General features: G+C 42.5%; 1 long non-coding RNA gene across 11 annotated transcripts; it reads right to left on the minus strand.

Moving 5' to 3' along the window:
• Window positions 1-756: 756 nt before the first annotated feature.
• LOC119276173 lies at window positions 757-9878 on the minus strand. Of its 11 annotated transcripts, none has more exons than XR_005136402.1 (7): window positions 9699-9878; window positions 9328-9594; window positions 9099-9216; window positions 8310-8381; window positions 7150-7464; window positions 6000-6102; window positions 757-1108 (listed from the first exon to the last, which is right to left on the minus strand). It is a non-coding gene; the product is annotated as an uncharacterized LOC119276173 (long non-coding RNA). The 11 variants fall into 11 exon arrangements; XR_005136398.1 differs by having other exon boundaries at window positions 7150-8209; XR_005136395.1 differs by having other exon boundaries at window positions 7150-8381.
• Window positions 9879-9884: the final 6 nt, after the last annotated feature.

Below are 9884 nucleotides of genomic sequence, written 5' to 3' on the forward strand. Positions count from 1 at the left end.
CAATTCTGGGAGCTGTCCCAGGAGATGGAGGAACAACCTCACCGCTATGAGGACGCCGCGGAAGACACCGATCCTGATTACACAACCCCTAGTGGCGTCGAGGACCAGTTTGATCGCGATGATGCTCATCGTGATGACCACAACTCTGTTTTATGTAATGGTAGTTTAGATGATCGATATCGACTTGTAATGTGAAAACAAACTCGATACTCGCGGTCTTGAGACTTGTAATGTTTTATCTTTGTTCGGTCTTTTGAATTCGGAGACTAATATGATAAATTGTATTCAGAGACTAATCTTTTATTGTATTCGATGAATCTGATGTTGCTGTGTGCTGCTGTTTATATTCTGTCCAATAATATATTTTGTAACCTGTGCAAAAATCAAAAAAAAACAAATATTCAAAAAAAACAAATATTCATACTAATGGCGCATCAAGGCAGAGTGCGTCATTAATGTGCCAAAGGATACTAATGGCGCATCAAGGCAGAGTGCGCCATTAGTGTGACAAAGCACATGGTTACATATGGCCCCCCGAGAGGCATACTAATGGCACATGGATTTACACACTAATGGCGCACTGCCAGGTGCGCCATTAGTATACCAGATACTAATGGCGCACCAGTGATGCGCCATTAGTAAAAAATTCTAATGGCGTGCTACTAATGGTGCACCGGTAGTGCGCCATTAGTAGGCAAAACCGGTGCGCCATTAGTAGGCCTTTTCCTAGTAGTGAACATCTCAGGCTGCTCAGGGTGGCATGAAGAGTAATGTGGCCCGTGCTCATTCCCATAAGTTTGACAAGACCAATGCCATCGACAATATTCACAACCCCACATGTGTCGCATCGATTGCCTACTGCTCATTCCCATAAGTTTGACAAGACCAATGCCATCGACAATATTCACAACCCCACATGTGTCGCATCGATTGCCTACTGAGCACTCTCCACTGCAGTTTGAAACCCAAACGCCTTGTCTATGATGTCGATGCCGTTGTCCAAGTTTTTTGGGATCCCTGTAATGGATATCCTCAAACTGCACCGTTTTAACTCTTCGAATATCGCCACTGCTCCTCTCATTGTTCCATCCATACCAATCACATAAACCTGTGATTGCCAATAAAAGCAATATTCAGATAGGATAGTAAGATCAAGGTCTAAAGAACATGAACAATTGGCATGTGAACCAACACATTTAACATTGTACTTAATTTTTTTGACAATAAAAATGGAGCTGGGACCATATACATCAGAAGCTAGCCCTAGATTGGTTTGTGAAAAAGGCAAAAACAGTTTCTTATGTGCCTAACACACCAGCAAATAAAACGCAGCCTCCTCTACATGCCAATAGTTCCAAGAAAAAGAAATTTTAAATGCAGACACATATGGCGTGTACAATCGCAAATACACAATCCCAACTCTTCTTCTTCTCTTCATCCTTGGATCTATACACGTCATGTTTGAAAACCAATATAGTGGCAAATTTAAATGCGAGTGACAGAGAAAGCAACAGGAAAATAGAGGAGCACCTCTGCAAGGTTCCTACAGTCCAGGAATGCAGAAAGCAGCAAAAAGCATGGCCCATCAAGGGTCTATAGCAAGTAAACATCAACAGCTTTGGCTATTTAGCTAAACATTTTTTTCTTTTTACTTTTTCTTTATGCTCAATTTCGTAAAAGAACAACAGTTAATTTAAAAATCCAGTCACCAACATATAAAGTACACTTACAAAAAAGAACTCTCTATTTCGTAAAAGAACAACAATTAATTTAAAAGATCAGTCATGAACATATAAAGTACACTTAGAAAAAAGAACTCACTCATACTAAAATAATTCCAAAATGGTATCAAAGAAAACGTGATGGCATGCTTTGGCTAATGAGAGGAAATTGAATTTCAGTTTGATATGGAAGTCTCATGGAGATGGGCCGTCAGAGTGGGACTGAATTTAGTTCCTAAGGACTTGAAAAGGTATTATTTCAGGTTTTAATTGTTGAGAATTGAAGCCGCATAATGTGCTACTATTTTCCTAGTAAACATGTTCAACCTCGATAACAAAAAAACCCACTGCAAGACGAGGAAAAAAATGAGCAAGGGTCTTCGCATTTGACTCGACGAGTGCGAAGGGTAAGGAAGCTAGCCGAGCCTAGGAGGATTCGCTTAGGTAGCTGGAACGTAGGGTCTCTGACAGGGAAGCTTCGGGAGCTAGTTGATGCAGCAGTGAGGAGAGGTGTTGATATCCTTTGCGTCCAAGAAACCAAATGGAGAGGACAGAAGGCGAAGGAGGTTGAGGATACCGGCTTCAAGCTGTGGTACACGGGGACGGCTGCAAACAGAAATGGTGTAGGCATCTTGATCAACAAGAGCCTCAAGTATGGAGTGGTAGACGTCAGGAGACGTGGGGACCGGATTATCCTGGTCAAGCTGGTAGCTGAGGACTTGGTTCTCAATGTTATCAGCGCATATGCCCCGCAAGTAGGCCACAATGAGAACACCAAGAGGGAGTTCTGGGAAGGCTTGGAAGACATGGTTAGGAGTGTACCGATTGATGAGAAGCTCTTCATAGGAGGAGACCTCAATGGCCACGTGGGTACATCTAACACAGGTTTTGTAGGGGCGCATGGGGGCTTTGGCTATGGCATCAGGAATCAAGAAGGAGAAGATGTCTTAAGCTTTGCTCTAGCCTACAACATGATTGTAGCTAACACCCTCTTTAGAAAGAGAGAATCACATCTGGTGACTTTTAGTAGTGGCCAACACTCTAGCCAGATTGATTTCATCCTCTCGAGAAGAGAAGATAGGCGTGCGTGCCTAGACTGTAAGGTGATACCTGGGGAGAGTGTTGTACCCCAGCATAAGCTGGTGGTTGCTGACTTCCGCTTTCGGATTCGTGTCCAGCGGGATAAGCGTGCCAAGGTCGCTAGAACGAAGTGGTGGAAGCTCAAGGGGGAGGTAGCTCAGGTGTTCAAGGAGAGGGTATTTAAGGAGGGCCCTTGGGAGGAAGGAGGGGATGCGGACAATGTGTGGATGAAGATGGCGACTTGCATTCGTAAGGTGGCCTCGGAGGAGTTTGGAGTGTCCATGGGAAGGAGAAGCGAAGATAAGGATACCTGGTGGTGGAATGATGATGTCCAGAAGGCGCTTAAAGAGAAGAAAGATTGCTTCAGACGCCTATACCTGGATAGGAGTGCAGACAACATAGAGAAGTACAAGATGGCGAAGAAGGCCGCAAAGCGAGCTGTTGGTGAAGCAAGGGGTCGGGCATATGAGGACCTTTACCAACGGTTAGGCACGAAGGAAGGTGAAAGGGACATCTATAAGATGGCTAAGATCCAGGAGAGGAAGACGAGGGATATTGGCCAAGTCAAATGCATCAAGGACGGAGCAGGCCAACTCTTGGTGAAGGACGAAGAGATTAAGCATAGATGGCGGGAGTACTTCGACAAGCTGTTCAATGGGGAGAATGAGAGTTCTACCATTGAACTGAATGACTCCTTTGATGAGACCAGCATGCGTTTTGTGCGGCGCATCCAGGAGTCTGAGGTGAAGGAGGCTTTAAAAAGGATGAAAGGAGGCAAGGCGATGGGCCCTGATTGTATCCCCATTGAGGTGTGGAAAGGTCTCGGGGACATAGCGATAGTATGGCTAACCAAGCTTTTCAACCTCATTTTTCGGGCAAACAAGATGCCAGAAGAATGGAGACGGAGTATATTAGTACCAATCTTCAAGAACAAGGGGGATGTTCAAAGTTGTACTAATTACCGTGGAATTAAGCTGATGAGCCATACAATGAAGCTATGGAAGAGAGTCATTGAGCACCGCTTAAGAAGAATGACAAGCGTGACCAAAAATCAGTTTGGTTTCATGCCTGGGAGGTCGACCATGGAAGCCATTTTCTTGGTACGACAACTTATGGAGAGACATAGGGAGCATAAGGACTTGCATATGGTGTTCATTGACTTGGAGAAGGCCTATGATAAGATACCGCGGAATGTCATGTGGTGGGCCTTGGAGAAACACAAAGTCCCAGCAAAGTACATTACCCTCATCAAGGACATGTACAATAATGTTGTGACAAGTGTTCGAACAAGTGATGTCGACACCGATGACTTCCCGATTAAGATAGGACTGCATCAGGGGTCAGCTTTGAGCCCTTATCTTTTTGCATTGGTGATGGATGAGGTCACAAGGGGTATACAAGGAGATCCCATGGTGTATGCTCTTTGCGGATGATGTGGTGCTAGTTGACGATAGTCGAACGGGGGTAAATAGGAAGTTAGAGTTATGGAGACAAACCTTGAAATCGAAAGGGTTTAGGCTTAGTAGAACTAAAACCGAGTACATGATGTGCGGTTTCAGTACTACTAGCTGTGAGGAGGAGGAGGTTAGCCTTGATGGCCAGGTGGTACCTCGGAAGGACACCTTTCGGTATTTGGGGTCAATGTTGCAGGAGGATGGGGGTATTGATGAAGATGTGAACCATCGAATCAAAACCGGATGGATGAAGTGGCGCCAAGCTTCTGGCATTCTCTGTGACAAGAGAGTGCCACAAAAGCTAAAAGGCAAGTTCTACAGGACGGCGATTCGACCCGCAATGTTGTATGGCGCGGAGTGTTGGCCGACTAAAAGGCGACATGTTCAACAGTTAGGTGTGGCGGAGATGCGTATGTTGAGATGGATGTGTGGCCACACGAGGAAGGATCGAGTCCGGAATGATGATATACGAGATAGAGTTGGGGTAGCACCAATTGAGGAGAAGCTTGTCCAACATCGTTTGAGATGGTTTGGGCATATTCAGCGCAGGCCTCCAGAAGCTCCAGTGCATAGCGGACGGCTAAAGCGTGCAGAGAATGTCAAGAGAGGGCGGGGTCAACCGATTTTGACATGGGAGGAGTCCGTTAAGAGAGACCTGAAGGATTGGAGTATCGACAAAGAGCTAGCTATGGACAGGGGTGCGTGGAAGCTTGCTATCCATGTGCCAGAGCCATGAGTTGGTTGCGAGATCTTATGGGTTTCACCTCTAGCCTACCCCAACTTGTTTGGGACTAAAGGCTTTGTTGTTGTTGTTGTTGTTGTTAACTTGCTTAGCTAGTGTTCACAGTATTACTGTATAAGCAAACCAGCTTGAACTGCTATTGATGTATCGACACACACACAACACAACTTTTTCTTTTTCTAAAAGGTTGAAACTACACCAACACCACACAACCTACTACACCTGCAATTCACAAGAGATTGTATTATTGTCGTGAACTGATAATATCCCCATGATCCAGGCCTGGCTGGGAAGGCACCCCTATGCCTGGTCCTCCCATACCAACCACTGTCACATTATGCAACAGTTGTTGAAGCCAATGCCTTGTGGCGGGGTCATCCTTCATTTTAGATGTATAAACACGATTAGTATCTGATCAGTAACTTCAGTGGTAGCAGATCATTGTTTGCGCAATATGAAAAAAGCACTTACATGTGCCTAATCATCAAGCATATACATGATTAAAATATATAGTTGGATCATCAGGTTTACTAAAAACTGGTTAGTACATCACATCATTACTAATGTATAAATGAAAAAGACACGCAGGTTTTGTTTGGGGGTTTGAGATAGAATCAAGATTGAGTAGTACAAAGAAAAAAAATCAGACTTTAGCGTAATATTACACAGGAGAAACATGAGGCATTTATCATATGAACTGAAACATATTCCGAGCATTTTATTTTCCTTCAGACGTCGATTCTCCATACTTCATCTCTCCAAGTAAAAGTCCAATTTTAAGCTTGATATACGGTAAATTCATCATATGACAGTGCAACTTATAAATCGCATGACTCATGTGATAGGGCAGCATTCATACACCCAAAAAATGAAATTAACATATGCGTGCAAGAGCTATATTGTTTGTCGATCTCTTTAAAACATTTTCAACAATGGGGCTCACTCCTATTATATATCCCTCAACAAGTAAAAATAAGAAAAATAGGCCTCGAGACATCATACCTTCAGGAGCCGGGCAATGGAAACCTAATGATGAAAGTACTCCATTCGCGACCTTGTCGTCCGAAACTCATATAACACTTCTGTCAAATTGTCAATTGTTTCTCTGCAATGTTCCACATTCAATGTCTTGTCACTAATAAGTAAATAAACATTTGTCAGACTACTTCAATCAGATTAAGGAATCAACTAATAACTATCGACTATCAACTAATAAATTCACTCCCTCAAGCCAGAGAAGAAAATAAAAGAAACAGGCGAGCCTCCTTGACAATCGTGGCAGCAACCACCAAACCCTTATAGGATCGATCAGATTGTTTATTTCCCTCAGGTTTCAACCCAAACCAGGGTGCTTTTATTTGAATGCTGAAATATAGTCAACCAGTGGGAAAAGTATGCTAGTTAATCCAGACGTACATTTCTATTGGCATGAGACTCTTATCAATCTTTTTATGCAGCAACTATGTTAAACATTCTCTGAAACTTATGCATCAACTATATTAAACATTCTCTGAAACCGATACAACTATCTAGAAATATTTTTTATGCAACTACTATATTTTCCATTCTCTAGCCCGAACCACTTCATAGCAATTCCTTCATAATGCCTCTAACTATCATGTGTATACCAATTGGTTCTTTCTATACCCAGCATTGTGCGGTTAGCCATCTCCTTGATGCACACTTGACTAAACCAAACACCTTAAACCTAAGATTATGACTCATCATTATTAGGTCATGCATGCATATCTAAACTGAACTGACAAGTTATCCCATCGTCTACTAACCAAGCAACACCACAACGGCTTAATCTCCCAAGGGAAAAAATATGCAGTCCAGAGCACACAAATGAACAATATGGCAGTAACCCTATACAATCTGCTATTTCACCGGCGTAATGATCACCCTCCTACTGCAAGCCTTTATCTACAGCTCTAAATTCCATGGCAGCACTAAGAACAAATCAGTTTCTAGCAGCAGCAAGATGAAACAAAAGATAAGGATGTTTTCTGATTGCATAGGCATTTCATTGAACAGCTTGCAAGCAAGCAAGGGAAAAGTCACCTTTCAAGGCAAGAACCTGTAGGAATGGGAATGCGAACCCAACAATAAACTCATTGTTGATTTGTGGAAGAGTACCAATGGAAAATACCTTTTTCGCCATCATAGGAATCTCAGATGCATAATCCTGTTACAGTTTGTCAATGACTTTTGTACCAACGCCTTTTCCATTCACTGGCCTCTCGTCCTAATACCTCAGATATACCTGCATTCAATTAAATAAAAGAGCAATGGCATCTGATGGTTACACAGGGAACTAAAAAACAAAGTAAACAAGGATAGATCCATACAAAATAATGATGAAAGAACTCATCTATGGTGTCTTTCAAGGAAACTTTGAAATGATTTGTAACAAGCTGCATTGTGTCCCCTTTCTTCCAGCCATTGCAACGTCATGAATAGCAAGCTGGAAAGGAGCCAGAATGTTCTTTGTTTACTCGGAGTTTTTTTTTGGCACAACACTGTCAAATTGTGATGATAACAGCCTAGTGTCATTCTAAGTTTGGTTCTGAATTATAACATCTTTTGCCCCTTTATTTTTTAAATACTTTGTAAGAAATACTTGGATATATAGTCCACCAAAAAGAAGGTGAACTCAAGCAAGCATGCAATCTGCTTCATTGTTCCAATGACACTCAACCAATACGTGATGTACTTTTGACTCGCCGCTTGAATGCACAGATTAATTGGGATCTTGGTGGTGTTTGTTGTGTATAAACAAACATAAATGAAGCCATCTGTCATCACTTTATGAACATCAACAACTAAAGCATAAAAAAAACAATGCATGCAGGATTCATCAACGTCCTCCCCTAGTAGACTGCTAGTGAAATATTTGTTTTATCTGTGATGTATTAAAGAGAACCTAGAATTCAGTGTGCAGAATATATGTTTATATACACCCAGTCTAGAATCTGAGAATACAATTTGCAGCCATAAATGCAGAAGTGGAAAGAAACATACGTATATGATTTGGTACATCCTTGACAAACTTTTCATGTTCCTTGAAATGACAACTTTCGAAGTCCTAAAGCTCGCTAAGTTGATTAATAAGCATAGAGCCAGAGTCAAGGCACACAGAACATGAAGCATGTCATTGTTGATTCCTACACCAAAAGTATACTGCTGCCATGTACTGTGCCGTCTAGTTACTATAAGATTAACAGAGTGAAGAAAATCATTGTAGCATGAATAACACGAACCAAACAATACTAAGCAAGGGATAATTAAGGTCTAAATGCAGGCACATACCTTTGCTTATAGAAGTGTCTCTTACAACACTATTTCACAGTTTGATGACAGATTTAAGCTTCCAAGCATGCACTTAAGAACCAGACATGGCACCAATGAGCATTGATATATTAGCAAATATATTCCTTAAATTCAGAGGTGATAAAAGGAGAACACACATTCAGTTACCATTTCTACGATAAGGAGGCTAACTGAACAATATTTGCTCACTGTGATAAGAATGATATTAGTTAAACACAAAGTAATGTCAGGTTACTGGATTAGTTGAAGGAACACTTTAGGAAGCAAAAAGAGCAGTAGCAGGCATGTACCTGACTCCTCTCTGTTTTTAGCTAGGCATAATTATCCCAAAGAAAAAAGCATGAACTATTGACATACAACATTGATAGGTAGGCCAGTGAAATATATACAGATGAAACCGACACAAAGGCTAAACAAATCAACCATTACTTCTGTTGTCACACAAAATTTCTGACAGAAAAGCATCTAAGCATATTGAGAAAGGAACTCGATGAATTCATCAGAAAATGCAAATGCAAATTATTAATGGTGCCATAAATATATAATTAGTACAAACTCAGGAGTGAGTTCACTCTTTTTTTACCAAACTATTATGTGAGAAGGTGAATGATATAATGCATAAAAAACAATAATCAATGTAAGAAAGCAAACTGATGTGCGGGGACGCTCTAACTCTTAATCATGATTGTACTTGTAGGATGAATGTGCCTTCATAAGTCAAACAAAATCAGAGTTCCAGAGGAAGCAGTAGGCAAAGAGAGAGGAGACCTAATTGGCTAGTGAGGCCATGCCATGTTGCGGCTCCCCACAGTTCACCTTCCTGCTGAGTCGCACTCCTTTCATGTTCAAATAACCAAGTATATCATCATTTGTGGTCCATATACCCCTGAAAAACATAATGAATCAGTTAATGTCATACACATACGTTGGCCGTCCGATCTGCCTTCTAGCACGCCTGAGCCATTGGATTTTCACAGCAGTCAAATTCAATTTTCACCTCACAGTCATTTTACTGCCTAATGACAAGTGAGCTCATCTCACGCTTGCATTGGCTGGGTCTGCAGCGGGTCATATTAGGTTGGGTGAACCTTTCATCACGCAACGGGCGTTCCGTGGCTTGCCTGAAGCTGAAGGGAGGAGCCCATTGGACAGAACTGCACCAACCCTAGACCAGATCCACAGCCACGCACTCCTCCCTCCTCCTCCCTCTCAACAGCCGTCGCACCCATTCCTCTCTTCCGCCTCCCTCTTCCTTCCCAGATCCCTACCACCGCCACACCCAAATTAGACCACCCAGCAGAGAAATCCACCATTGTTTTCACCACAAAATCAGACCAGGCAAGAGAGGAAATCGACAGGAGAACAAACCACAAGAATGTCGGCTTCTTCCTTGCGTTGTTTGCCTCTTCCTCAGTGTATACCACTTCGCCGGATCCATGGCACTGTCCGGGTCAGGGCTGGAGCTGACGGCCATAGAGGCAAACCCGAACCGCCACCAGCTCCTTGCTACTGCAGCTCCGATCCGGCGCATGACCGCTGCCTTCCACTCCTCGC

Source organism: Triticum dicoccoides, chromosome 3B, assembly GCF_002162155.2.
Source record: "Triticum dicoccoides isolate Atlit2015 ecotype Zavitan chromosome 3B, WEW_v2.0, whole genome shotgun sequence".
NCBI lineage: Eukaryota > Viridiplantae > Streptophyta > Magnoliopsida > Poales > Poaceae > Triticum > Triticum dicoccoides.